Source organism: Rhinolophus ferrumequinum, chromosome 17, assembly GCF_004115265.2.
Source record: "Rhinolophus ferrumequinum isolate MPI-CBG mRhiFer1 chromosome 17, mRhiFer1_v1.p, whole genome shotgun sequence".
NCBI classification, from domain to species: domain Eukaryota; kingdom Metazoa; phylum Chordata; class Mammalia; order Chiroptera; family Rhinolophidae; genus Rhinolophus; species Rhinolophus ferrumequinum.
The window spans coordinates 874,452-902,030 of record NC_046300.1 but is presented as its reverse complement, the minus strand read 5'-3'; positions in this window follow the sequence as shown (position 1 = coordinate 902,030).

The window sequence follows — 27,579 nt, the reverse complement described above, 5'->3', positions numbered from 1 at the left end:
CTGTAACTTTGGCTGCTGTCACAAGACAGTGGTGTCCTCAGCGGCACTGTTCTGGGTTCCCTGAGACCACACACGGTTTGCTTTTACCTTCCCAAATCAGTATTGTCACACGAATCCCACAGTCTGAGCACAGAACTGAATCATGGGGATACCGCCCTCAAGAGGATCACAGAAAAGTTACAAAACCCACCAGGTTCCTGTCATCGTGTCCCCTCATCCCCACAATGCCACTTCTCTCTCATTATTGCTTACACACACACACACACACACACACACACACACACTCACACACTCACACACACACAGAAAGTTTGGGGATTTCCTGGATGGAGCAACCATTCCAGACAAATACAAAGATTTTTATGTCTAATACTGTTCTCCTGAGCAAAGTGAAAGTCACAAATATTTCACTGAAGAAAAACATGTCTTGAGCATTCCATGGTTTGTGTGGTTGCTACCAGTGCTGGTTCGCCATATGTTTGTTGGTTTCTACTTCTAATCACATAGTAGGTTTTTTAGTCAGGATTCTCCAGAACAATAGAACCAATAAGGTATATAGACGTATAAATATGGACACAGAGGAAAAGATTTAGTAGAAGGTGTTGACTCACGTGGTTTTGGAAGCAGAGAAGTCCCACACTCTGCCACCTGCAAGCTGCGGACCTGAGGGCCAGCGAGCCAGTGGTGAGGGTCCCTGGCCGAGACGCGAGGCCCGAGAACAGGAGCGCGGAGGACGAGGGAAGCTCCGTGCCCCGACTAAGGCCGTCAGGCAGAGGGCAAACGTGACCTCCCGCGGCCTTGCTGTGGCCAGGCCCTCGGTGGCCAGGACGGGTCAGGTGCCATCACCCACGTCAGGAGAGCCGTGCAGTTCCCTCAGCCGCCAAGTGCTCGCCTCGTCCAGAGCCCTCACACTCCCAGGAATCACGTTTCACTAGGTTTGCGGATACCCTGGGGCCCAGTCAGCTCGACACACATAACTGACCATCGTCCTAGTCGGACCGCACCGCCTGCCCTCGCGACGCTGCTGGGGCCATTGCTGTGAGCAGAGTGAGGTACGTTGTCTCGTGCGGGGCACTGAACTGCCAGCAAAGACCCTCTGCACCCCGTTCTCTTCTGCCACAGGGATCAGCAGCAGATCACACCGTCCAGAACTTTCCGCGAGGACGGCCACGTTCTCTGCATTGTCCCACGTCAGCCACGAGCCACAGAGCAGGGGCTACGGAGCGCGTGACGGAGCAGCCACATGTTTACTTACTTTCAACTAATGGAAAGTTAACCTGAAACAGCCACCGACGGCTCAGGTCTCGTGTGCTGGACCTCGGTCCTGGAGTGAGACGGGGCAGAGCAGAGCCTGCAGCACCCAGCAGTGGACACGTGCTGAAGGTAAGCAATGAAGGTGCCTCAGCCCCCGACCTGGGTGTTTGCTTCCACAGCCTCGCTCAGCTCTTTCTGACTGACAACACTGACCTCCAGCTCTCCGCGTGGCTGTAGGGGACTGTCCTACCCCCTCCCCAGGTCCAGCCAAGCATGTGTGCTACCCCTGTGAACGCCGACTCATCCAAAGGCAGACATGCCACCAGGCTGGGCTATGCGCTCCCTCCGAAAAGGTAACGCCAGAGTCTAGGGGATTGGCAGCTAAACAGTCACGTGGACACGCTTGACCTTGCTCTTTTCTGGCCTTCCAATGTCAACGTGAGGTAGGCTAGTGTATTTCTAACACTCTCCTTTTGCTCCCCGAAGAATAGTAACTCATACCAAGGAGTACAGGGTCACATGTCTGCGATGAGGAAGGCAATCACTTGAAAACGGGATAAAAAACAGATTTGTGAATGCTTTCCAGAATGAAACGAAAGGGGGACTTCTCAGTGGCCTTGTGCTGTAATGTCCTCTCTGATAGATTTATTTGAGAAACATGCACTGAGTGTTTGTTACATTCTGGTCTCTGTGCCAGATACTTGGGGTTCGGAGGAAAACAACAGATCTGGTCCCCGTCTCCATGGCACGCCCGGAGCACAAACAGGTCTGAGTGAAGTGGAGTCAGGGGCCTTTGCTCCCCGATGGCTGGGAGTCCCCGTGTCACAGTCCGGGGTGGAGATAACAGCACACTGGCCCTCCCCTATGCTCTGTGCTGCAGACAATGCCCACAAGTCCAGCTGGAGGTGGCATCTGGAACTGTTGTAAAACTGAAACCTTCCTGACATACACTTCCCCCATTCACTGACCCCCAGCGTCCACAGGTAACTAACTAGTCAATCACATCTTAAGAGCCCAAAATGGTGATTCCCATTGGCTCCACGATCTTACAGGCCAGGGACAAAACACCTGCAGCTCAGTAAAGCAGTGTCACTAACTGTCCCTGACGCAGGCAGTTGGGTGCTAAGGACCTTGAATATGTGTCACTTAGTCCTTACAACAACCCTGTGAAGTGCGCAAGTGTCTTCATTCTACAAATCAGGAAACTGAGTAAATGGGAGTCAGGCTGATGAGAGGCAGAACCAGGACCCAGCTTAATTCTGCCTGAGGCCGAAGCCTGTGTCTCATCACTGCCCCCAAAAGTGAGGCTCAGCAGTCACAGAATAACGACCCCTCAGCGACCTCCAACGGCTATGTGGGATATCCTGAACTTTTTGAAATTCTTTTTTTCCCCTTTTCCATGCAGTTTCTGTAACCGACGTGCTTCGACACAGTGATGGTTTTAAGGTTGGCAAACACAAAAATTTTACTATAATCAGTCCTCTCTCTTGGTATTTTCACTGAAGCCTGGGATTGATCTAGAATCAATATTTGAAAACCAAATGACTTCCGCAGCTATACTCACAGTGAAACATTTGGGGCAGAATGAGAAATAACGGACCACTTCAGTCTCCAAAGTGTAGCGTGTTTCTATCTATTTAAAGCATGCTCAAAGCCTGCGACATTCAGCTTTCTATATGTTACCAGTTTCAGTTCAGTAAGTTACCTTGAAATAGTTAAAAATAAAATTTCAGGGGTAAATACTATAGAATTAACACACACAGAATGACATGCAAATTCCATCTCAACGACAGGACGTGGTGTCCACCTCTGCCTTCTTTCTGAGAATCAGCACAGGGTTGTGTAAATCATCAGTGAGAACAATTAATCTCTCCAAAGACTTACTATAAAAGTTGTCCCTTAGAAAATAATAAATATGTAATCAATTGTAAAGATTACAATGTGGAAAAATTATTAATATGGGAGAAATTAATTTGCTCACATTACTGACAGCTAATCAAAATTGGAGCTCTTACTAATTACATGAAATAAATAATATTCTATCTGGTAAAGCAAACCGCAATGTTAGTTAGAAATACTTATAAAGTGCAATGATGTATCAGGCTTCTATTACAAGATGTCATCTTCTCAAGAAAAATTTAGAATCAATAAATACATTTAGTTTGAATAAAATTACACCTTTAATAAGTAAATGGAGAAATGAAGTAAATGTCCACATTATTCTGATGACTCTCTGTAGGTACATATGGAAACGTGTTTAAATTTGAAAAGTTTTTCTGAAAACACAGTTAAGTATTCAGCATTATTGAAGAGAAAAATAGTGAACAAAACTAATTTCTTTTAAAACCACAAGAGACATAGTATTATAACACAGTTTTTACTGTGAAAGTCTGTATCTCAACATCTACGACCAAATACAAAATTCACTAATTCATTGAAAGCATATGTTTATATCTAGGTACAAAAGCAGTGCAGTATTGCTTGCACGTAATTCTAATCCGATTTTATTTTACTTTAAGAAGATCCAACCTCATCTTGAACACTGTCTTTAATCTCTTCCGAGTAGCCAGTCTCATCCCCGCAATGCTTTGAAGATGAAGGAAGACCCCTACAGACAGGTGACAAACCTTAATGGGGGAGCAGGAACCTGCTTGAAACGGGATCCGTGTCGTGTCATAACAGATAGTATCGGTCACGGTGGGACGAACCGCACGGCTACCTTCCCATAGAGTAGGCTTTACTAGGTGGATGTATCACTTTTTAAAACACACTCAGTGTGTACAGTAGCCCAATACATTAGAAAGGACGATGGGTTTCTGAGAACATTCCTCAAACACAGCAGAAAAAATTCTCTGCTTTGAGTCTCCGTATTCATTGCCACTGTGCTCTCATTACGTCGCACCCGGAATATTCAGAAGGGACCATCCATATAGTGATGGGCAAACACATGAACATATTTGCAGAAAATCAAAGCCCTCGTGAGACACTCTGCACTGAGAAGTTGCAGAGCGATGGTGGAGAGACGCGGGTTCACTGCTCTTTATGGCCAGTCTTTAAATCCTATTCTAAAATACTGCTTAGCAGTGAAAGTAAAAATGATTGCTCTTGTCATACGTACACCACATAAAAGGTTTACTGCCACACCAACAGCAGGGCGGCCGCTGCTCCGGCACGAGCAGGGGACGGGGACACAGAAGGGGAGGGAGGCGCCATCCCTGTGCCTTCGTGAGGCTGCCCTGTGCAGTTTGACGCCCATTTTATGTGTGTTTTGTTTTGCTTCTCATCCTCTCATTGTTTTCAGGTGAGGTGTTTTGTTTTGCTTTGTTTTGTTTTTTTATGATTTGAAATCTGTATTTTAAAAAAACAGTCTGGTGCAAAGAATAAAGATTAGCTTTTGTGGAGGAGAAGGAATTCACCCCAAAGATGCCATCAGTCTAGATTCTGATATAAGAAACACTCACTTCTGATGCATCCACCAAAAATGTGTGGCGTGTGTGTATGTGCATGTGTGTGTGTTGATTAAACAACACACCGAGTAAATTTAAGATGTTTCAAATTAATATGCTCGAATTATTCCTCACTTTCCTTTATCTTCCAGTAATATCCTATCGTCCTACAGACCTGAGTATCTATGAAATTTGTTTCATGCTTGAAAACCGGAGTATCTTCCAGAACCTTCCCTGAAAGTCTGGGGGCGGAATGTGGACTGATTCAGTTCCTGCGTTTGTTGCTCCCTTCATTCTAACAATCACATTGACTACACTTCCTCCCACCAAAATGAATTTCTCTCGCAGACCACTCAAACTTTTTGATTACTTCTAATTAATTCTTATATTAGACTTTCAACCAAATGTTTTTCTATTGGATGTATTGCTCAATTGTGGGAAGAAAAAATTTGTCTTAGCCCTTTGGTCTTGTGTCCCTTCCTTTCAGGAAACCACGCCTCGCCCCCTATTTTGCAGTAATCGTGCTCAGTCGTGTCACGAGGGTGGACTGCGTCTTGGCTCCCAAACCAAAACAAGTCACTCGGGTCTGACTAGGGCTGGGCCCTCAGCCTGCTCCACAGCTCACAAACTTGGGTAAATGACTAAATTCTCGGTGGTTTAGTCTTCATGTTTCTGAAATGGGGAAATCATAGGCTCTATCTTCAATTACAGTAGGAAGAGACGCCTCCACTGATGGAGTCATCTAGAAACCAAAAGGACCCAGCTCTGGTCACCATGTGTTATCTTTCCATTAGCATTCGTAAGCTCCACAGGAAAGGCAGCCAGAATCTCATTGCTCTGAGAAGTGCCCTGGGCACTGCTCTGAGTTCTGAGACCTGCCCTGTCTCTCCCTGTTACCTAGGAAATCAGATCATTACTTGATTCATCTTGTGTTTTGTCACCAAAATCTCCATGGTGGCTTACCATGATATCTACGTGTGCTCAGGTTAGTCATCACGACCTATTCTTTGTGCACAAACTCACCTTTCTGTTGGTCGTGTATGACTGGTGAGTACATGCCATGTTCCTGCATATGTGAAAAGGTTCCTCTGCCATCTTTTTAGAACTTCCACTTTATTTCATCTCAGAGAACTTAAAGTCTAATTGGAAAGATGATTCTTTTGTGACCATTTACACTGATATTGCCTTTTCTACGGTGAACTTACAAAATGGTATGTAGCTGGATCTGGTCCTCCTATAACTGCCTGGTACCATAGATTTTATATCCGGGAGGAAACTCCTAAAAGGACGGACTCTTTCTGTGTGTCCTAAGTCGTTTAGCACACCGGCATCATCACAGTGTCCCCAGACCCCACAATTCTGTTCCGTGGTTTCTGATGCAGTGGGTCTGTCCTACAGGTCAAGCACCTGCCTTGCAGTACGCTCCCAGGTAGTTCTGGTACACAGTACTGTGAACTAGTGGGCTGGCTTTAACACATGAAGACGTCTTATAACAATGCAGTACTTGAAAGAAGGCAGAAGAAACATAAATTGTAACAAAGTAAGAGCATGAACTCTTTCCACCATATGTGTGATAACAAAATGCCAAAGGCTTGGGTATTATTGTCTGTTTGAAGCAAAGTCAAACAACAGAACTGCATGATACAAGATCAAAAAGAAAAGGAAAAGGTTGCAAGTATTTGATACACTAAGACAGTGTGCTAAAGTTGTCGGAGTTAATAATCCAAATGCTATAGTGGCAATCTCAGCTGAGGCCTGACAACATATGTGTTGAGGGTTCAGGCACGTGTGTGTGTGTGTGTGTGTGTGGTGTACACACTACTGCCTGCATGGCTGTCTAAACACAGGCCTCTGCGCTTGGCCAGTGAACACACCTGGTTCTGGCTCTCATCGGTGACAATAATCATAGAGCATCAGGGTTTGACAAGCGATTATTGCGTGTCACTACAAAACTCTTAGGTCTATCACGGTCCCGACTTACAGAAGAGAAAGTGAGGCTCAGATCTGTGCCCCAGACCCAGGCTGTGGAGTGAAGATTAGAGCCTCCTAGGGAGACTGACCACGGCCTGCGTCCTTACACGACGCCAGCTGCCTACAGTGTGACGCAGGACGATGGAAATGTCAATCAACACAGCACATGTCCCACCAGACTCCCATGTTTTCCTTCAAATTGATTGTAACTCCAGTTGAAATTAACATTGTTATTAAATTGTCTGTCTCCTCCAACAGATGTAGATGCAGATATTATTTTGTCATTTGCTAGTTGATATTGACCAAGACCCAAGGGAGGAAAGAGCGATCACAGTCCGTTATCGGGAAGCTGTGCGCAGATTATGTATCACTTACCATGACGGATTCAGAGAAGCCGACAGGATTGGCGGTTTACAGCTTTCCAAGTGCAGTTCATCCACAGAGAAGAAAAGGAAAATGTGCTTCAAAACAAAAACTCAAATTACAAAATCATCGGCTCACTTGGCAGAGAGAGCTCCCGTTATGTTAGTGGAAGCCTGACCCTTTAGAGTTATGTCTTACCGAGAAGCGGCTGCCCGACTCCACACGTGCAGAAGAGCAGGGGTTTGGACGAGACACAGCGTGCCCTCATGGGAGGAACAAGGAAAGAGGGAAAGAGCGGCAGGACCAGGAACACGGCAGGAGGAAGGTGAATTACCCTGAGGCTCAGGGCTGTGTGATAAAGGGACATGGTCGGACCGCTGCCACCGACATTCCACTCCAGATTGGGAGCAAACATTCTCACTGTAACTGCTCTGACGGTGATTTGTAACCAGTAATGAAATGATTATAGACCACGAGTCCCGGGTAGGATAAATTCCTGTTCCACAGTTAATCAGCGAAATGGTCATTCATGTTAAGCTTCCACAGGGGAGATGCACCACGTTATCTTGCAGAATACCAAAGAACTCCATTTATCTAGACGTTTCCTTTATTTTTCAAATAAGTTGATTAACAATCTGGCTATAGCACCTGTAATATTAAGGAACATATTTAAGGAAAATTACATTGGTCCTTCAGTCAACCTTCAAAAGAGTCTTCTTACACAGAAGCAAATGTTTGGGGGGAAACTTGCTCAGTCACCAGGATTTTATGTGAATGGACAAACTGGCTCTTCCTAAACTCTTCTGTAGCCCCCAGAACAGGACACGAAGGGCTGACATGGGCCCCGCCACCTGGGACCACGTCTCCTTCCTGCGCAGCTAAAGACCTTCCCACCAAAGCTCACCGACCGCAGCACTGCCTCTGTGCCTCCCCTGGAAACCACCTGACTCAGGTTTGAGGAGACACCGCCTCCAACAGTTTGCCCTGTGGCAGTGACCCAAATAAAACACTCGCCCCTTGCAGTTGCAGCCAGAGAATTTTTGAGAGTTGAACACGGTTATTAAAAATGACAACTTTTAAAAGAAATACAATATCGCAATCCCTAATCTTTCACATTAATGAACAATTCCTTAGATATCTACCGTGTTTCCCCGAAAATAAGACCCTAGCCGGACCATCAGCTCTAATGTGTCTTTTGGAGCAAAAATTAATATAAGACCTGGTCTTATTTTACTATAATATAAGACCCAGTCTTTATAATATAATACCGGGTCTTATATTAATTTTTGCTCCAAAAGACACATTAGAGCTGTTGGTCTGGCTAGGTCTTATTTTCAGGGATACACGGTATGTATTTAATGTGTTATTATGAAAAACAAATAAAAAACTATAGAAGTCAGAATAGCTTAGAATAATGTATTTGTGGCCCTGATACTTTGGCAAAATAGAGAAAGACTTCGCAGTACTATATAACAAAACTAAAGTGTTTATGTTTATTTCCACATGATAAATTCAAGATGAAAATCCACTCATATAAAACAGAAAAGCTTTTTTTCCTCTAAAAAACAATATCTTATTATCCCTATGAAAGTCACCAAATGATATGTTTGTGCCTCTTCACAGATGGTAACCAAATATTAATAACATTCTCATATGTTCTTCCGCATTAAAAATCACACTAAAAGTTAATGTGTCTGTACTCAGGCAAATCTCTAGCTTAAAGTTGTTTAAAGGCAAAAATCCTATCTTTCTGTTATTTACCCCAAAGTGTTGCGAGTTAAGCATAATGTCCGGGCTGGGATTTGATCTTCACACTCCTTACACCCCAGTGTGGCCTGGTACTGGGCACAGAGACTCAGACACAGACTCCCGGGTCCGAGACAGACAGCGCGTCCCTCAGCACACAGCCAGCGGCACACACACCAGTGTGTCCTCATCAGCTCCCCTTGGGGGGCAACGTGTTAGGGGCCACACGCAGTGGGTCTGTGTCACAGCTGAGAACACTGAGCCTGCGGAAATCCATCATTTTCACGGCAAAGGGTAAGCAAGCTTGCTCTTTGTCCAGACAAGATGTAAGCTCGTCTCTCAAGGTTACCGGCTGCGTAAATAACCCTGAGAAATACCTGAGAAGGACTGTACAAGCTCGAAGCTCCTGCACAGCCAGCAAGACACTTAGGACAGCAGGGAGGACTGTCCCTGCCAGCTGTCCTTTCAAACCCAGGTCAGATAATAAGGAAGAACCAAGGGACAGGAAGAAAGACCTTCCTGGTAGAAATAAGCCTAAGCCCAAACCTTGACAAGTCAGCCCTCCCCCCGCAACTCCCTTCCTGCCCACTGCAGTCCAGCCACTAGGGTCTCCTTTCACTTTTTCTTGATTTTTATTTCCCATCTCAGGGCCTTTGCACATACTGTCACTTTTCTATGTTTTTTTTTTCCCTGTGGAATATGCTTTTCTTCAATTTCTGAATGTCTCCTTCACATCACTCAGGTCTGTCACCTCTCATAGAATCCTGACCTCTCTAAATTGGTTGCCCCATGTTTCTTCTATACTCTTCATTATTCTCTACCTTAGCAAACCCTTAATTCTTTTAAGAGGACTTTTCATAATCCTCAGTCAGTATGCTTATCTGTCTTTGATTATTATTATGTTTTTATCTGTCACCTTCACGAGGTTGTACATTACCAAATGGAGAACGACGTCTCATTCACCTCTGTATCTCCAGCACTGGCACTCTCTGCTACCACAGTAGGTCCTCAATAAATACTTACTCAATAAGTGAAAGAGGTAACACATACTTTTAATCCATGGGCACATCTAGACACAAAAATTGAACTAATAAGTTCAACCTATGAAATCACTCAAGGTGACAGCACAGCTGCCGTCTCTGATGTCTGGCGCACAGAAGTAATGAAAGTCTGAGGTTCTTTCCAAAATGAACGTTAAGAAACATCACACAGCCTTTTCAAAGGAAAGCACGCTGCCTTGGTGTACTGCGTGTAGTTCACCGAAATCAACTTAAAGGGTTTCTAACCATAACACTGAATAAAGTCTAAAACACATTCAATTTTTCTCTTTTAATTAAAATATGGAAAGACTACTGCAGTGGGATTCATGACTCCTGGGTTTACTCCTCTCTTCCCAACTACCGTGTTTCCCCCAAAAATAAGACCTAGCCAGATAATCAGCTCTAACACGTCTTTTGGAGCAGAAATTAATATAAGACCCGGTCTTATTTTACTATAAGACAGAGTACAATATAATATAACATAATGTAACATAACATAACATAACGTAATATAATATAATACTGGGTCTTACATTAATTTTTGCTCCAAAAGACACATTAGAGCTGATGGTCCGGCTAGGTCTTATTTTCGGGGAAACATGGTAACTCCCTGTGTTGTTTCAAGTGAGTTATTTAACTCCCTTTAATTCTCAGTTTCTTCATCTTTTAAAATGGAGAAGTAGATATACCAGCCCTTCACGAACCTTAACGTTTTGTAGTTTTCCTCACATACAGCATTTCATTTCTGGTGCATTATCTTACAACTTGATCACCAAAGCCATGGGTGAAATGGCAGGTACCTAACTAATGTAATTTTCCATATACTTAGGACATAATGTTTTTCATCAAGAGAATTACTCAAAGTACATTCAAACACTTACATATATTTCTTACTGTTCACTTAATATTGCGCTAACTGCCTGTTTTGTTCCAGGTTCTGTATTAGGTGTTGAGGAGACAGCAGTGAACGAACTGGCCTGGCCTCTCTGCTCCTTCCTGGTAATGATCCTTTTCCACTTGTAGTTGAACCTGGGTAGGTGGTACCATTGTTTTTAACAGCCGTGAAAGCAAGTGAGTTAAACTGCATCTGATGGGGTTCTCTCCTACACCAACCACTTCACAGCCAGACCTAGAAGGTCACTGAATGTCATATGGTGTGAAGCCATTTTGCAGAATTTGGCATAAATTTAACTCATGGCTTAATAGTTTGAACCATATGAAATTGCCACTTTGGTCAGTCAGAAACAGTTGGATACTGGCATTTCATGAGATTCAATCATAAGTAATTGTATTCAAACAGAATACAGTTGTTATTGAGCTGAACTCTTCAAGCTTACAAAGCCCAGAGGAATACCAGTGTTACATGTACAGGCCGTTTAAAGGCTTTTGAAATATCTCCTTGTATAGGATCCTAAACAAATAAGCACTCATGTTCCAACACAGAAAAATGGCTTTATATAAGGAAATAGGACACATTTCAGAATATGGTTCTCAATTATATGAGAATTCAGAAAGAACTGCTCTACATGTTATGAAATTTAGCATACGAAACATGACACTTAAGCATAAAATCCACTTTAGTAAAGAGAAAACTGTATAGAACCGTGTCTGCCGTTATAATTAGGAGAGCCAGAGCCTGGCAATGGCTGAGACACAGAGCTGAGGACGCGGCACCAGAGATCGGCGTTTCCGGCAGGCGTGGTCCTCACCATGTGGAAAGAGCGTGGCCAGTAGAAGGAGAAGCTGATATGGAAGACAGAGCCATGCAGACAGTGGGGGGAGCAGAGTCGGCGTTTCCAGGACCCAAAGCCTCGCTCTCCAACTTTCGTTCTGAGCACTGTGCTGCTACGTCAAAAGTGAATAAATGCATTCCTTTTGTTTTAATATCTTGAGCTAATTTGGCTGTGTTTTCCATTAGTCACCACTGAAAGCATCCTAACGGGGGGAAGTGTTCAGGGAAAAGCATGACGACAGCGAGAATGAAGATGAGACAGACTAATCTGAGATCTTTCTCTAATGTGAAAAGCAACGGATTGGGACCATTAGTACAACGGGCGTCACTGGGTAGAATTACGTCCCCCAAGAGAAAACTGTAATGGGTCCTGGGTGTGGAAGCATCAAGTTAATCAACTCGATCCAAATTTCTGTTGAAAGATCAAATATCTGACACAATTAAGTAACTGATTCATTGAAATGAATTAAATAATTAATTAGATTAGCCCTAGCCTTACAAAAGCTATCCCTTTATGCTGACGTTACTGAAAGTGAAGTTTTGTGGCTAATTATTATATACGAGCTAGAGATAACCTGCTGTAAAGAGGCAGAACTGAGAACGGCAGATACTCTCGCAGGTTCTAACACCTGAATCTGTGGACAAGGGCGGCTTTCTGAGAAGCCCATCAAGGCGCAGGGCCTGACAGACAGCACGCGGTGGGAAGCGAGCTGGGAGCTGAAGGAAGCCAGTCGTGGGACGTCTCAGAGCCCCGCGTGCGTGCGGGACGGACAGCTAAGGGAGCTTCCTGCTTCCCGGCCTGGACTCCCGCCCACGGCGCTGTTCACAGCTGGATTTAGGAAGACCCCGCATGTGGGGTGACTATTTCACTCACAGACCAGCAACAAAGTATGACATGTGATTTTATTTTCACACAGTATAGTTTGATATATGACTTGGATAATTTTTGTAAGTGTGTGGCTTTATGAAGAGAGAGAAAGAGGAGAGAAGGAGGGAGAGAGAGAGATCAGAGTTCCCCATCTTGCCCCCAAGGTCCTTCCCTGGGGTGAGCCAGTCTGTTTTTGATGTAACAGCCGAGGACACGTTTCACTTATCAGTGATGTCAGACTGGCTCCGTGGGTGTCAGTGGACGTGATTCACAGAGCGAAAGACAGGGTCTGGGAAAGGCTGCTTCTGAGCTCGGTACAAGGTGAGGGGAAAGCTGAAATCACAAAGATGATGATGGACAGAGGTGCCGCCGTTCTAATTAAGAAGACCAGGGCCTGTCACATGTTTGGAGACAGAGCTGATGACCTGAAAAAGAACCTCGGATCAGAAGCTATCGGGTCAGTGTTGATCTGAGGCTGCTGACACAGCCGTGCCGGCTGCAATGTGCTTCCAACAGTGGGTTATGGACGTGTGGAGCCCAGGACGTCTGACCATGTTCCCCAGCAGAGCCGGTCACTCAGCGTAAAGTAGGACAGTCACTCAGATGTTCGTACACGTGAAAGGTGTTAGAACTAAGATTTGCTGGAATCTGACATTCTTCCATTGAAAACACCTGCCATTCTCAGCTGGAGGGTAGTTTAGAGAAAGCTGCTTTCCACAATCTTACGGAAAGCATTCTAGAAATTGAACTTAAGTTATGCTTGAACCTAACTTGGGGTAATTTCCGGCTGTTTTTGCCATCACGTGGAGACAGTCACATGACAGTACGTGCACGTGGATCCTGCCGGGAGTGTCCTTAGTAACCCACAGTAACCCACTGCAGCACTGCGGTTCACTGTTTAAACACACAATTCGAGCACTGTGGAAGCTGACAACCAGTCTGTGGAACGCAGACCAGGAGGTTACCAGCTCGTGGCTTTCTTCATGGAAAGCACCATCCAGCCTCAGTTCTTCAGCTATTTAGTGTTTCCTGTTCTTGATATTTTGGGCACTTATTACTGGGATCTGACCTAAATATATTCCAAAATGCCCCCACTGGGAAAGCTTGAAGGGAATTGTTCAGCTCCCACCTCCCAAGAACTCGGTAAGCCCGGATATTTTAGGTTAATGTTCATGAATTTGACTTCCATAGTGTACTGTTTATGCAAAGAGAGTTACACAAACATTCTCAAAATAACTGCGGGATGCGGGTGCTCCCCTGGCCTCAGGCTGTCACGCACATCATCCCCTCCCCCGCGTCTGCTGCAATTCTCTGTTTCTCCCCCAGCAGAGGGTGCAAAACATTAAACCTTCAAATTACTGCATAAACTTGTATTAAAATCATGCTCATTTACAAATTCAAAAAAAGAAAAAAAAACCTTAGCCGTCCACGGAGTCAGACTTAATCATAAGGAAGAAGCCTACTGACCAGCCCGCGCTGCCTCCGAACGCTGGGCCAGGGTCACTGGTGGTTGGTAAGGGAGTCAGAACACGGGGTTCAGAACACGGGGGTCGGAACGAGCACCCTCTTCTCACGAAAGAGAGCTTGTGTGTTGTGAGCAGAGCACAACAGCCTGTTCACATCCACGAACATAGCACAATTTATATTCTAAATGCAGTAAAAAGACAGCTCTGCAAACATAGTCAGGAGCTCCCCTACCGCAATGTAGCGTAGAAGCACCTCAGGGACCCTGGACGGCAGCCACAGTAATTCCAGAACAGCTACGGCTAAATCCAACGGCCCAACTCCAGGACCGCTCTTCTTTCCCGCATCTTCTGTATAAGCTGACTTGGCACACCAAAATGCTGGCCACGGTTCCTCACCGCTGCCTGTCCCCCGGCGCTTTGTCCCAAGGGTTTTCAGTTCTTCTCACAGACTCAGAGGGACTGACCCACCCGACCTTGGCCTTCAGGCTTAGCCATCCGACTTTTCCCCAACGTGATGTTAGCACAGGGATGCTAGCAAAGGCTTGCTGTGTGCTTATGGGTGCGGCTGCTCCCCTCCCTTCTGCCATCACCACGAGGACACTGTCCCTGGGTCACTGCTGTGTCTTCAGCCCCCATGTCAACATGCACGGCACAGACTGACCCCAGTCTGGGGCAAGGAGCCATGCAGCCAGAACCACACTTGGGGGCACGCGTGTCCAGCCGAGCAAAGCCGAGTCAGTCAGCCACAAAGTCACGGGCATGAGAAAGTGGCGGGCATTGTAAACCACTGGGTGCAGGGGCAGTTTGTTGTGAAGCACTGAGGTGGTGACAGCTGACGGTCACCAGAACCCCCCCTGCCTCGGAAGGAACGGTATTCCACTCACTACACTGTTCCGTTTACTTACTGTGAAAAATAATTACGGACCAAAATGCATGGTCTAGGCACGGGACTCAGAAATGAAAACAAAACATACTGGACTTGTCCTGTGAAAGCTCACAGAATACGAACATGTGACAGGGACATAACGCATAGAGGCAACGTGACAGAAGTGTGCGCATGGGGGAGCGAATGCTACATGAGACGAGCCAAAGACCACGGGGTCACGCTGCCTGTCTGAGCGTTACAGGCGTGTGGGAAGGGGCGGCGCTCACGAGTTCACAGGAGGCAAAAGGGGACGACGTGATTGTCACCCACAGTGGAGACACACACCACACATGACACAGACGTTTCTGATGCTGACACAGGCTGAAGTGCATGACATTTCAACAGCTGTGAACTGGTACCTACTCTGTGCACAGAATCCCATCCCAGCACATAAACCAACAAACACGGGTCCTGGCCGCCAGGTGACTTGTGTCCCCACTGGAAGCGTTGAACAAGCTCACCATACAAAATATAAACATTGTGGAGACGAGGTAGAAACGGTCCCTGAGCTGAATCGTTTATTATCTAGGGCTTTTCCACCATGACTAATTCAAGGCAGAAAGGAACAAGTGTGCGGCGACAAGTTCAGAACCTGCTCTGAGGGTTTAGAGGAAGGCAGGCCCTTGAACTGTCCCGTGGAGAGACATCATCCGAAAGACGTCTGGAGCGGACACCACAGCCTGGCCATGTGGGAAGCTTCCAGGCATCACATGTGTTTTCAATGCCAAGACTAGGTTGTAAAAGTTGCGGTGTTTTTTCAATGTTTTATGTTTTCCAAACAAATGCCAATTAAATCAACGCACAAAAGCAACAGCTGTGTAAAACTTAAACTAATTCAGCAACCCTATGAAGAGGCCACCTTGAGGTGTTTCGTGAACGTGAGACAGCGGTTAAATGGCCCAGTTAACCCTTGGTGGGTTAGGTCCGGGTCTGACGGACGGTTGGGGCTGTGGCAGGAGGGTGAGGAAGGTGTGGGAAGGACCCCATTTGGGCTGGAATCTGTGCTGTGAAATCCCATGAGAGGATTTCGGAAGCCGCCCTCTAAGGTCTGCTCTGTGCTCGTGCAGCGTGCACACAGCTAAGGGACGCTAGTCGTTAAAACGGTATGACTGAGAGTAGCACGTGCATTAGGAGAGGGGAACCCCTGTGGCCGAAGGGGGCTTAGATCACCCTGTGGCCCGTGAGGCTGCAGGGATGGGCAGCAAAAGCCACCCAACGTCCCCGGACATAAATGACGACGGTACAAACTCTTTTCTCAGGTGTGTCGCATGTAAAGTGGAACAATAAATACCCAATCATTATCAAAAATAGACCAAATGAACAAAATGACCTCTGCTGGCTGAGCAGAGCAACTCATGATGAATGATTCAAAGTGTCAGGGAAAGAAGGCGTTTCTCCATCTTTGCATAGGTTTGGGGTGAAAAGCTGACCGTGGGCTGTTCCCATGACTGATTCTAAGAACGATGTGACAGTAACAGTTGTTATATTACAAAAGTGCACAGCGATTGAGAAACCGCTCTGCCCAAATGCTTGTAAATACTTGTATGTGTTAATTCCCGTGACCCTCACAGAGGTCATGGGGGTAGGGGGGCGGCACCACAACTAACCCAGGATAAAGTGAAGGAAACTGAGGCACAGAAAGGTCAGATCTGCAGTCTAGCTCCAGGGCCGGGTTCTCAATGCCCACAGCCCCGAATCCACAGCCGCAGGGCACTGCACTCAGGTGGTGCAAAGCCCTGTGGGGCGGGAACCAGGGTGCTGTGTTTTGAACAAGCTCCCAGGGTGAATGCTACTGGTCCTCACACCGGAGTCTGAGGAGCGAGGTCTGGGCGACACCAGATGGAGCCCAAACGCGTGTCCAGGCGGGAAACAGGCACCGGCTTGCCACCAAGCATCCTTCCAAACCGACAGCGTGTCTTTGCATCCTGTTTTCTACTGGGGGGTTGCTGCTTAGCAGTTAATGTTTAATGGCCTCGGACAGGTCAATGGGGTGCACGACCTGAGGCTGCGGACGTGCTCACTGGACCGTCACCCTGCAGTGAGGGGCTCAGGGGCTTCCGATACGGGACGTCACATTTGTAGGGACAATTAGCTTGCAATCTGTGCTCTGCAGTGTTCAGTACCTGATTACACCTATGTTGAACAGATAATTAAACATCTCAGAGAACTAGTATGCTCCAGCCAACTTAAGCCTTTTCCCTAACAGACGCCCAGGCTTTCCAGAGACAGCTGTCTTTGGGACCAAGGCTCTGTTTCAAGACTAGGTTGTGGACTGAGAGCTGGTAGGAAGGTGTCCTGACATCTTATGCATCAGACTGCAGTCTCCTGGGAAGGACCAGTGCTCCCTGAATGGTGACTGACACTCATGGCCTCCAATTAGGCACAGAATCCCCACTGCCACCCCCATGGTGGCTGATAAGAGCAGTGAGGTCCCCACAACAGGCTGACTTGGGCATAGAGAAGACAGTGGGTGTAGGCCCGGCATCTGATGGGTGCCCACCGTTACTTCCTGTCCAGCCTCAATCCTCCTCATTTGGGGACAGGACCTTCCTTCCAAGATGCATCACAGGACATGTGGTTTGGGGGAGGGGACTCTAGTTCCCAGCTGGGCTAGGACTCAAGGGTGCCGATCACAGCGTCACCTGCTCTGGTGCCAGCGACGGGCTCAGGGATAAGCCAGGAAGCTGAGCAGGGCCAGGAGTGCACTCCCAGAGGGCCAGACGCCCTGTCCAGCCTTTCTCCACTTTCCACCCCATGGGCTCCGAATGCCAAGCTGATCCCTTTTCAGCAGACTCAGAAGTGCTCTCCAAACGCCCCACCTCTGGAAAACCGACGCAGGAGCTGGAGGCTGGAGGCTGCCGCAGTTCCATCCAGCCAGCAGCGCAAGAGACAAGGGAGGAGGCACGACCCCCCCTCTCCCAGACTTAATGTCCAGAATGCTTCCCGACTCATTGAAGCCCACACGCCTTACTGTGCTAGGTTGTAAGCCCAATACTTCATTCTCAAATTGAGGACAGTGGAACCCCATGCTTTCCGGTTTTCAGGATGACACGTTCTAGCACAAGCCAGAAACCATTTTAGAAATCACTGCCTACCTCCCACGAGTCCCGTTAGCATACAGATGTAGAGAAAATGCACACATCTTAGCCACTGGGGGCTCAGGACCAGTCATCCACGTAGGAAAAAAGGCTATCAGAAAACAGGTCCTTGAATCAGACATTGATATTTAAAAATCTGTATTTAACCAGGGGCAGGGTGTAGATGATACACGGACTGTAGGAGAAGCATCTCTAAACTGAAGCAGCGTTCTCATAATACCACCCTTAGCCTGCGTTTTACAGACAAGCTGCCTGGATTTTCCTGTGGCTTCGCTGGGTCTCAGGCCAGGACGGGCTTGTCGCAGCCACATCGCTGGCGAGCTGTGCACACGTACAGAGGCTTCTCCTTTCTGATTGGCTGTGATCCTGGCAGCCTTGGTAAGAGGTTTACGGGGCACGTGCCCTCTGGGGAGGTAGGTACAGGGCCACGTGAGGGCAGAGTTGGGGTGTTTTCAACAAAAGCTGCTGCTGAAGGTGTCAGAACCTAGAAAAGTGAGTGGCCTCAGGCTGCTTTCTGTTAAATGCAGGAACTTTGTTAGGGAACAAAGAACAGTGGGAAAAGTAGATGAATAGAGGGCAAAAAGCAAATTTAGCTTCGAAGGGTCACCACTGAGTCACAGAGCCGTCTGCCTACAAACTCTGCCATCCCCTTTAAATAGGTGGTTTAAAAGGAAACCAACTAAGGAAAAGACACCAAGATAAATGAGAACACTGACTGCGTGACAGCCAGCTGCATACAGAGGTGTGCGGGCGGGGGTGGGGTGTGCTTGTGACATCACGTTGTTCTGTCTTGTGACATCTCTGTTCTCTGTGACATCACAGCTTCAGGTGGCCTCAGGATCCAGAATACAGCCTGTGGGGCATTTCCAACAGCAAACCCACAGGACGGACACGGCCCTCCGTGCACACACACTCCCATACCTACTTCGTCCAGGAACGAATGAATTTGACTGAGGCAAAATTTAGACAGAACAGCTAAAGAATGAAAGCATTAATTTTTAATACACCTCACATAATCCAGTACATGGAATGTCTTTAGGTATTACCCCAGCTTCCTTATAAATCCAGGGCACCGTACGTGAGTGGAATGGCTGTCACATTCGGATGGAGTCATCACCGGTTCACCATGGCCTAGCCACACGTGGTCAGCTTCCCGGCCTGAGACCTGGGCAGTCGTGCTGCTCTGGCTTTAACGCTAAGCTACAGCTGTCTCAAAACTCTTCATGATTTTCTCTCTGAACTTGTTTGGTAAGTGACACCCAGGGACAGGGGGCCTGTGCTGAGCAGAGGACAGGATGTGGCCTGCGGGCCGGACCTTCCTGCGGCACCTGTCACAGACGTGTCCTCGAAGTCCCGGAGACCAAGCCGGAGAATTCAGCGAGCCCCACACCGCACGCAAAAGCTGGTTACCTGAGAACGCAAGATGTTGGGTGACCCGAGAGGCCACGTTTCCCACCGGAATCGGAATTTTGCTTCCAGGGAGAAAGAGAGCAACTGCACTCGGAGAAATACTTTGGGCCCAGGAGCCCTAGTGACGGGGTAGGTGGAAAGGTAGAAATGGGCCTAAGGAGAGGCCTCGCCCCAGGTAGGAGGCCCCTGGCAGCTGCTGTCACTTGGGACATAAACACCTTGCTTGCTCAGGAGGATACAGAAAACAGGATAGATCCTTAGAAAAAGGAAAACTGCCAGAGAGAGAGAGAAACCATCCGCTTATGAGAATGTGCACCTGCTTCTCAGGGCCATGTGATGAGATCAGACAACCTGGGGACCAAGAAGGGAGCAGGAGACACGCCGGCTGGGAGAAGGAGAGGTGCTGGAGAGGTGGTGGGGGACAATTCTACCCACAGAGATGGAAACCCTCGCACACGGTACGGAGGGGCTGCTCCCCCTTCTCGGGCCAAGCCCGTCCAGGTCTCGGAGTGCACTCACGTTGACTAACAAATGTCTTGCTTTCCGTGCTGCACAAACTGTCTCACGACTGCATTCTTTCCTTTGAGAAGACAAAGAGCCGAGGCACGGCATCATTCCTGGGAACATTAGTGCGTCCTTCTCTGTCATCAGTTCCCTCAATTAGTGTGAGAATTCGGACGGCAGGATAGTGAGCCACGGGCAGCCCGCACCTCTTTTTCCTGCCGGCCCTTCCGAGCCTGAGAACACAGAGCAAGGAGCTCAGCAGGGCCCATGTGTGTCATCTCAGCCAGCAGGCGCTACTGCAGGAGCTCACCCAGCATTTTCATTGTTCCGTGAGAACAAAACACACGGTAGGAGCGAGGAAGTGCAAGTTTCACGATTTCGGTGATTCTTACTCACATGACCACTTCCTTCTCTTTTGAACAAGGGTCCTGTGATTCCGTCAGCGGCCACCAGCTGTGTGCACAGGACTGGGCGCTCCCGGGGAGGGGTGCTCTGCTCCAGATCAGGTGAGTAATAATTTCACAGTCCTCTCCCTTCCTTTTACTCCTATGAGCTTTCCCTGCCAAGTATCCTGAGGATGGAAAAGCCACAAACGGCCCCAAAGAACCCTGCCTAGTGGTCAAAAGAGAAGTAGCGAAAATACTTAGAACCAGCAATGCCAATGACAGAAGTCACAGGCTGTCTCCCCCTGCGCTGTTCCCACTCAGGTGACTCACTGACCCTCCTGTGTTTACTTGTCAAATGACACCCCCTTGGAAACTGGCCTGGGCTCCCCTGCCTTTGTGGTTCCAATTCCTGTCACGGGGGTGTCGGGACGTAACACTCACAGTTTCAAACACTTTTGTGCTGTAGCCAGAATGTCACCTCATTAACTACATTCACACTTACAGTTGATTAAGAAGTCGTCTCACAGTTGTTTACGTATCAGCTTTGATGTCTAAGCTGTTTGCACCGCCTGCAAACCATGGTTACGCTTGCTTCTGGTCATTGTGGCGTTTGTGATCATGGTCTGAAGATGTTCAAGAGTCACCTAAAGTTTCTCTTCATATTGTCTTTAAAATTGTACTGTAGGATCATTTCATAATCACCGAGGAAACAACGGAAGAGATGGTTTTATGGGAAAAGGCAGTTGGCCACATATCTCAGCCAAAAGAGTCAAGGAAAAGCCACCTCTTTTTCACTGTTCCCAACGTTACACGTTCTGAGTACACTGACCGTCTCCCGCAGCTGCCGGACTTGGTTAAGAGACTGTTGGGACGACGTGCCCCATCCAGGACCTTGTGGACCATGAAGGAAGTGTGTCAGCAACGAGTGCTTGTAAGTACAAGGTCAAAGTCTAATCCCAAACAGCACCAACCCAAAGGAATGTCTCCTCAGGACACGAGCTCTGAGTCTCTCTGCCTGGCTTCACGGCAGTGGTGGGCCTGGGGACGGCACCCACCCAGGCACAGTCACTGCAAACGTCTGCTCATTTAGGACTTGCCCACCAACTCAACCACTGGGCCAAAGAGAGAAAAAGGAGAAATCGCACCTGCAAGCAGCCTCGCCCTTGGATCAGCTGAGACATGCTGTGTTTGTTGGCTAGGCTGCCGTGACAGATTACTAGAGTCAGCAGCTTAGAACAATAAATTCATTCCCTCGCAGCTCAGGAGACCAGACATCCAAAATCAGCCTGTGGGCAGCCAGTTCCTTCTCAGGGGCTCAGAGGGAGGCATCTGCTGCATGCCGGTCTTCTCACTTCTGGTGGCCCCTGGACGTCCCTGGTGGCTCCTGGCTTGCAGCTGTGCAACGCCACCCCCAGCTTCCACCTCTCACGGCCATCCCTCTGCGTCTGTCTGTCTGTCTGTCTGTCTTCAAGGGCACTCTCTCCTCTGGACGTCTGTGCCCCATTCCCCTCCACGTAAAAGGATGCCAGCCACTGGATTACAGCCCATCCCAATCCTGAGAGACCTCACCTGCATGTAACTGTTTACATCTGCAAAGACCCTGTTTCCAAACAAGGTCAGATTCACAGGCACCTTTAGGGGGGCACACAAGTCACCGCATAATGTACCTCAAACGTAGCTGCATGGATGGCTCACATGGGCAGTTGACAAACACTGACGCCCGGGTCTGGGGCCCAGGGACCCACGCTAATCAGAGAGGGCAGGCCAGGCACCTGGGTGTCCACGCCCCCCGGGGTTCTAAGGAGCAGCACAGATTTGGGGCCACCAAAGGATTCTCATTATTGGTTTCTCAGAAGTTATTTTAGCATAATAAAGTGTGTGTTTCAATGAGAAAAATCTCTTTTCCCTTAATCGTTTTAACAAAAAGGAAACTAAAAATAGAAAGTAGGTGATCAAAATGAATCGCATGTAGTAAAAAATGATTTTGGAAAACTTACATTTGATTCATGTTAATTGGATGAAATTGTAATGTGTGCTGTGTGCAGGGCTGAGTGACGGCTGGGAATATGGTCACAGGAACCTTAGAATCAGCTGCTTTTCCACCAACCACTGGAGGAAGGAAAGGATTCTTCGTGTACTGGCTTTGCTGGGACAAGGTTTGGAAATCACTCCTTCCCCAGGAGCTGCTCAGTTACCAGCAAATGGTGGAAACAGGTCTTTTCTGTGTACAGGTCTAGTAGCCATGGAGAGCTGCTCCCCGGTTAAGACAGAACTGACTGGAGTGTGCTGCTCCATATCTGCGCCTTCTCATATTAACACAGTGTTAGCTTATCAAAGAAAAAGCCTCTGAATGGGGTAAACTGGCTGAAATGTGAACTATTGCTTGCTTTGACCTTTCCAGAGTTTAAAAGGCCTGTTGAGTACCTGCCTCTGTATGCCTGCAAGTGTTGTCAAATACTGTTTGTCATACTTCCTAGTAGGGTCGTTAGATCTGACGACAGCAACTCAATCAACGTGAACTCCTTTTCATCGTGTGTCTCCTGGTCTCGTATGCAATGTTTTTTACCGCGTTTCCCTGAAAATAAGACCTACCCCGAAAATAAGCTCCAGTTAAGATCGTCAGCCAGACGGACGCATTTAGTACGTTATGACGATGTTCCAGAAGAAGATGACATGACTGTATTTGAATAAATGCAGGTTGTTGTACATGAAAAAATAAGACATCCCCTGAAAATACGCCCTAATGCATCTTTTGGAGCAAAAATTAATATAACACCTGGTCTTATTTTCGGGGAAATACAGTATAAGACCCAGTCTTATTTTGGGGGAACACGGTGTCTAGCAGACTGTTTTACTTAGCTCTGTATCAATGTTACAGAGTGGATGTGTGTTCCCCACCCCACCCCCTTAATTCCTACGTTGAAACCCTAACCCTGGTGCGATGGGAAGTGGAGGTGGGGCCTGTGGAGCTGAGTGGGTCAGTAACCCCGTGTGATGGATGATGCCTGAGAGGGGCCCCGTGAGGATCAGGCACGTAGGACGTAGGACGAGGGCGTCTACAAGCCAGGAAGAGGCTCCTGCCCAGGACCAACCAGGCGGCAGCCCGATCTCAGACACCCAGCCTCCAGAAGGACGAGAAACCCAGGTGTGCTGCTTACGGCACCGGCTGTGGTCATGGGTTACAGCAGCCAGAGCTGCCGACAACAATCACAGCTTTCGTCCTTTACACGTCGTCCAAGGTACTTTCTCAGCTAATATTCGCCATCCTCAGTTCAATAAGTTGTTGTGTTTTCACTTTCAAATTCCCCTGTGTTAGCCCATTAACATCGGGAAGAGAAAAGAACACGAATAGTTACTAAACTGGAAACACACACGACTTGCGTAGAGTCACACCCATGGGGGGGCGTCCGTGCACACACGCACCGTTCCCGCGCGTGGAATCGGTTTTCCCCTGAAGAGCTGTGAACTAAGCAGCCGCGTTTCTTCCCCAGGTAGCTCATCCCTCATCCTCACAAAGTGCAGTCACTCACTGCACCTGCCGCACCTTTCTACCAAACCTCTTCCCCTCGTCAGGCTGTTGCCATCTCAACTCTCCATGAAGTCCACCCTCAGAAAACTGGTCCAGAGGAGCCAGCAGCTTCTGATCCAGAGAAGAGGCCAGGGGTCAGGGGGCCGCTGTCGCAGCTCCATCACCAGTGAGCTGGAGAAAGGTGCACACCTGTCTGTGCCTTAGTTCCCCGTTCTGTATGGGAAATTAAAAGTGACTGAGATGTACGCTGGGCTAGTCGCTGTAAGCCTAGAGGGAATAATTCTAGGTTTAATTCGATGAGCCCCTAACAATTTAAGTAATTTCAACACTGTGTTTAACTTCCGTTCACTGTGTCCCTCAAGTTTGGGGTGTCCCAGCTGGCTTACGGGTGTGGGTTCGCTGTTGGAACAGCAGCACTGGCATCGCCAGGGAGCTCGGTGCAAATGCAGACATCAAGCCTCAGCCCACACCTGCCGAATCAGAACCTGTGTTTTCCCCGGACCCCAGCTGCATATACATTATGGTTTCAGAGATGCTGGAGTAGGTGGGTGACAAAAGCCACTTAAGCTCACTGGGATGTACGCAGAGCAGAGAGTCTGGCATTCGACCCCTGGACTCCAGGCCAGGCCTGGCTACTTATAGCTGTGTCATCTTGGAAGAGAGAGCTTCCAAACAGAGGAGGTCACTTTTCTGGCAGTAAGACACACAGGTGAAAAAATGTCCCATAGGGGTACGTCCTGTGAAGCAGAGAGGACGACAGCAGAGCAGCATAGAACAGGAAGCTCGTCCCAAGGCAGAAACAGACGTGGAGACCCGACTGAGCTCGATGAGATTCGCACCCTGAGGCAAGGCCAGGCTCAGCACCCAGCTCTCATCCGTGTTCCCAGAATCCTCCAGGGTGACGCTCTCACCAGAACAGGGAGGAACTTGCTCCAATGAGGACATTCAATGTGCATTCCCATTTGGATACTGAAAACTTACTGTTACTCTTCAGTGTGAGTCAAAGAACCATCAGAACCACCCAGCCCGGCATGAGGATGAGAATTCTGGAACACACTCTCGGCACAACACACTCTCGCATCCAGACGTGAGCTAGAACTCTGGGCCTGGAACACAACTTTGCACCAATGGACACTAACAGACTGCACACCCCTTCCTACAGAAACGGTGTGTGGGACTTAGTAACTGGGCCACACTCCCATTTACACTTTTACCCAAGAATATCCGTCCGTGGGTTTACCACACCTTTTCCTTCATTTCCCGCAGCTACAGAATAAACAGGCAAACAGATAATGTTATGTGGTGTCGGTAGCATGAAATGGCTTCCATGTTCCTACACAGACAGGGCATCTTAATAACGGGAAGGTGATGTCACACTTGAAAGTGCTTTCACATGAAAGGCGCCATATAAAAAGGAAGTTATTCTTCTTAGGTAAAATACCCTGGTAAAAAAATACAGTTGCCATCTAAATGGCTGCTGAACCTTATGCAGAATTGCTTATAATGCTACCATCAGTTCAGGACAAATTCAATAAAAACTCCATCCGGCATTCACACTGAGCAGATCCACATGTGCGTTTAATTTTTTTTTTTTTAATTTCCTGGGCTTCCGGCCCAGAAATTGGAAGGGAATTTTATTTAAACCTGCTCTTGTGTATCAACTTTTAGTAAATATCAGGTTCTCAGTTGACTCACATTATGCTTTACATTTTGAGAAAAGGGAGGAAATAAAATGATGCCTATCTCTCTATGTACATGTATTATGTAGCTCTTACCTGTTCGAGCATAGAACTGTGGCTTGCACTAAATGTTCATCATTGTTCCTACAAATTCTGATGCCCTCCCCCCCGCTTTGCCTGCAACCATAGACTCCAAAGTCCATCCAACTCCTTTCCAGCGCTAATCAGCTTTCAGCAGCACACATAATGTATCCCGAGTTTGGAAACGACTGTTTGGAGGGGGCGGTGAGGGTTCAGGTTTCAATTTCTCTCTAATGCAGAGAGCCTTCTCTCCTGTCTGCCTCTGCCACCTTGCTGCCAAGACCAGCTGCCCTCCTTGATGAAAATGCTGGTCTCCTTCCCATCAGGCAGGTGCGGATGTAGGTCCCAGGAGGAAAGCACGCTAGGACCTCACCCTGAGCCTAGTAAGGGCAGACACTCCTGTGACAGGTGTGTGCATGGCAGTACCTGCACCTGCTGGTGCACGGCTCGAGCACAGTTTGCATGTAGGTTTCGCAGTTCCTTCCAGAACACACCAGTTCTACCCACAAAAGCATCCTGTCACTCCCAGAGGGCTGGTGACACGTTCATTCCCCTTGCAAGAAAAGGATTATTTACAGTGACCAAGAACAAGGGACGCCACCATAGAGGCCCCTTCTGTACCAGTTCTGCTAAGTAGAGAGACCTTAAGGAACCCACATTTACTGCGATGTAATTCTGACGGGAAAAACACATTATTTTCATTTACAGTAGGGAGCTCGATCTGCCCTTGCCTTCCGCCTTCTAAAACCTCAATCACCCCAGCTTTTTTCGATCCAGCCATTACTCTTACAAGGAAGAACAGTTTCCTGATAAAGTGAGCGAGAGGACAAAGTGGCGAACATTCAATACTGCTCTGCCCTGTGCTGGGGGAGGGAGAGCTTCCCTGCTGGCACAGCTCTGGGGCCCCCTGCTCAGGCCTTCACAGCAGGCCCTCCCTGCCCACAGAGCACGGCCATGCTTCTGACCTGGGTTCCACCTGTCTAGGGGACTACACAGGAGCACGCAGTGGGGGTATGAGTGAGCGGGAGAAGGGCTGGGCCCAACAGCCATTTCCTCTCAAAGCCCTTTCAGGTCCCCCCGCTCTGGGTGAGGGGCTGTGTCCTGCCAACAGGAGCAATGAGAGGAGACAGGGCTCCGGCTGGAGCTAGAGTTTGTCGAATTAAACAAACATGGCCAGACCTTTACTATAAACCAGATACATTTTGAAAACGTTGGTCCCCGAGAAGGAATGTACCTGCCAAAAATGACTCCTGGTTACCTGGGTGCAAATTCCAAAGCAGAGAGTAGCTGCGATGCAGGCAGGCCTCTCACACAGGCTGCACTGCAGGGAAAAGCCACAGACTAAACTCCTGCCCAACAAGCCGGCCCTTATAAAGGGGTTCCAGTACCTTAGTTCAACCAATGGGCTGAGCAGCTATATTTTTATTTGCATCTTTAGGATCAATCACAGTAGCTGTACCACAACCAATGAGAATGTGTGATTCCAACAGAGAAGACAATGCAATTTCAACCAATCAAACTGTGCAAATTTGGATTCCTCATTTGCATAGAAACAGAGCAATTAATGACCAGGGCAGCAAGAGGCCTCCCCCTTTGCTGCAGGGACTGATACCTTGGGTTTTCTCCAGAGGCTGTGTCTCCCAGGTTTGCAAACTGTTCACCTGAGTAAAGTTTCTTTTACTGCACTGCCCCCAATTGGGGACTCCTGTTGGCATTCGATTGTTGGCAGTCACGTTTTGTGGACCAAGACAATGTCAAAGAATTATACAATTCATCCTCAGCTTCACTTTTACTCACTAGGACTATTGTTAGTATCCTGGGACATCTTTTGAGAAATTGTGAATGCATAAATATGCACGCACACGTATATAAAGCACAAAAGCTGTACTTTTCCTGACCCAACGTCCTTCTCCTAATGATACCTTCTGAAGATCAGCTCAAGCCAGTACCAGTCCATGTGGGGTCTCTGTAGCAGCTGCCTTAGATTCCAGCATATGTCTCCAGGGCATTTAAATTAGCTAGTCTGCTAATGCTGGGCAGGTAGGGTGTTACCAGTAAAGCTGCAGAAACAAGCTCTGCAC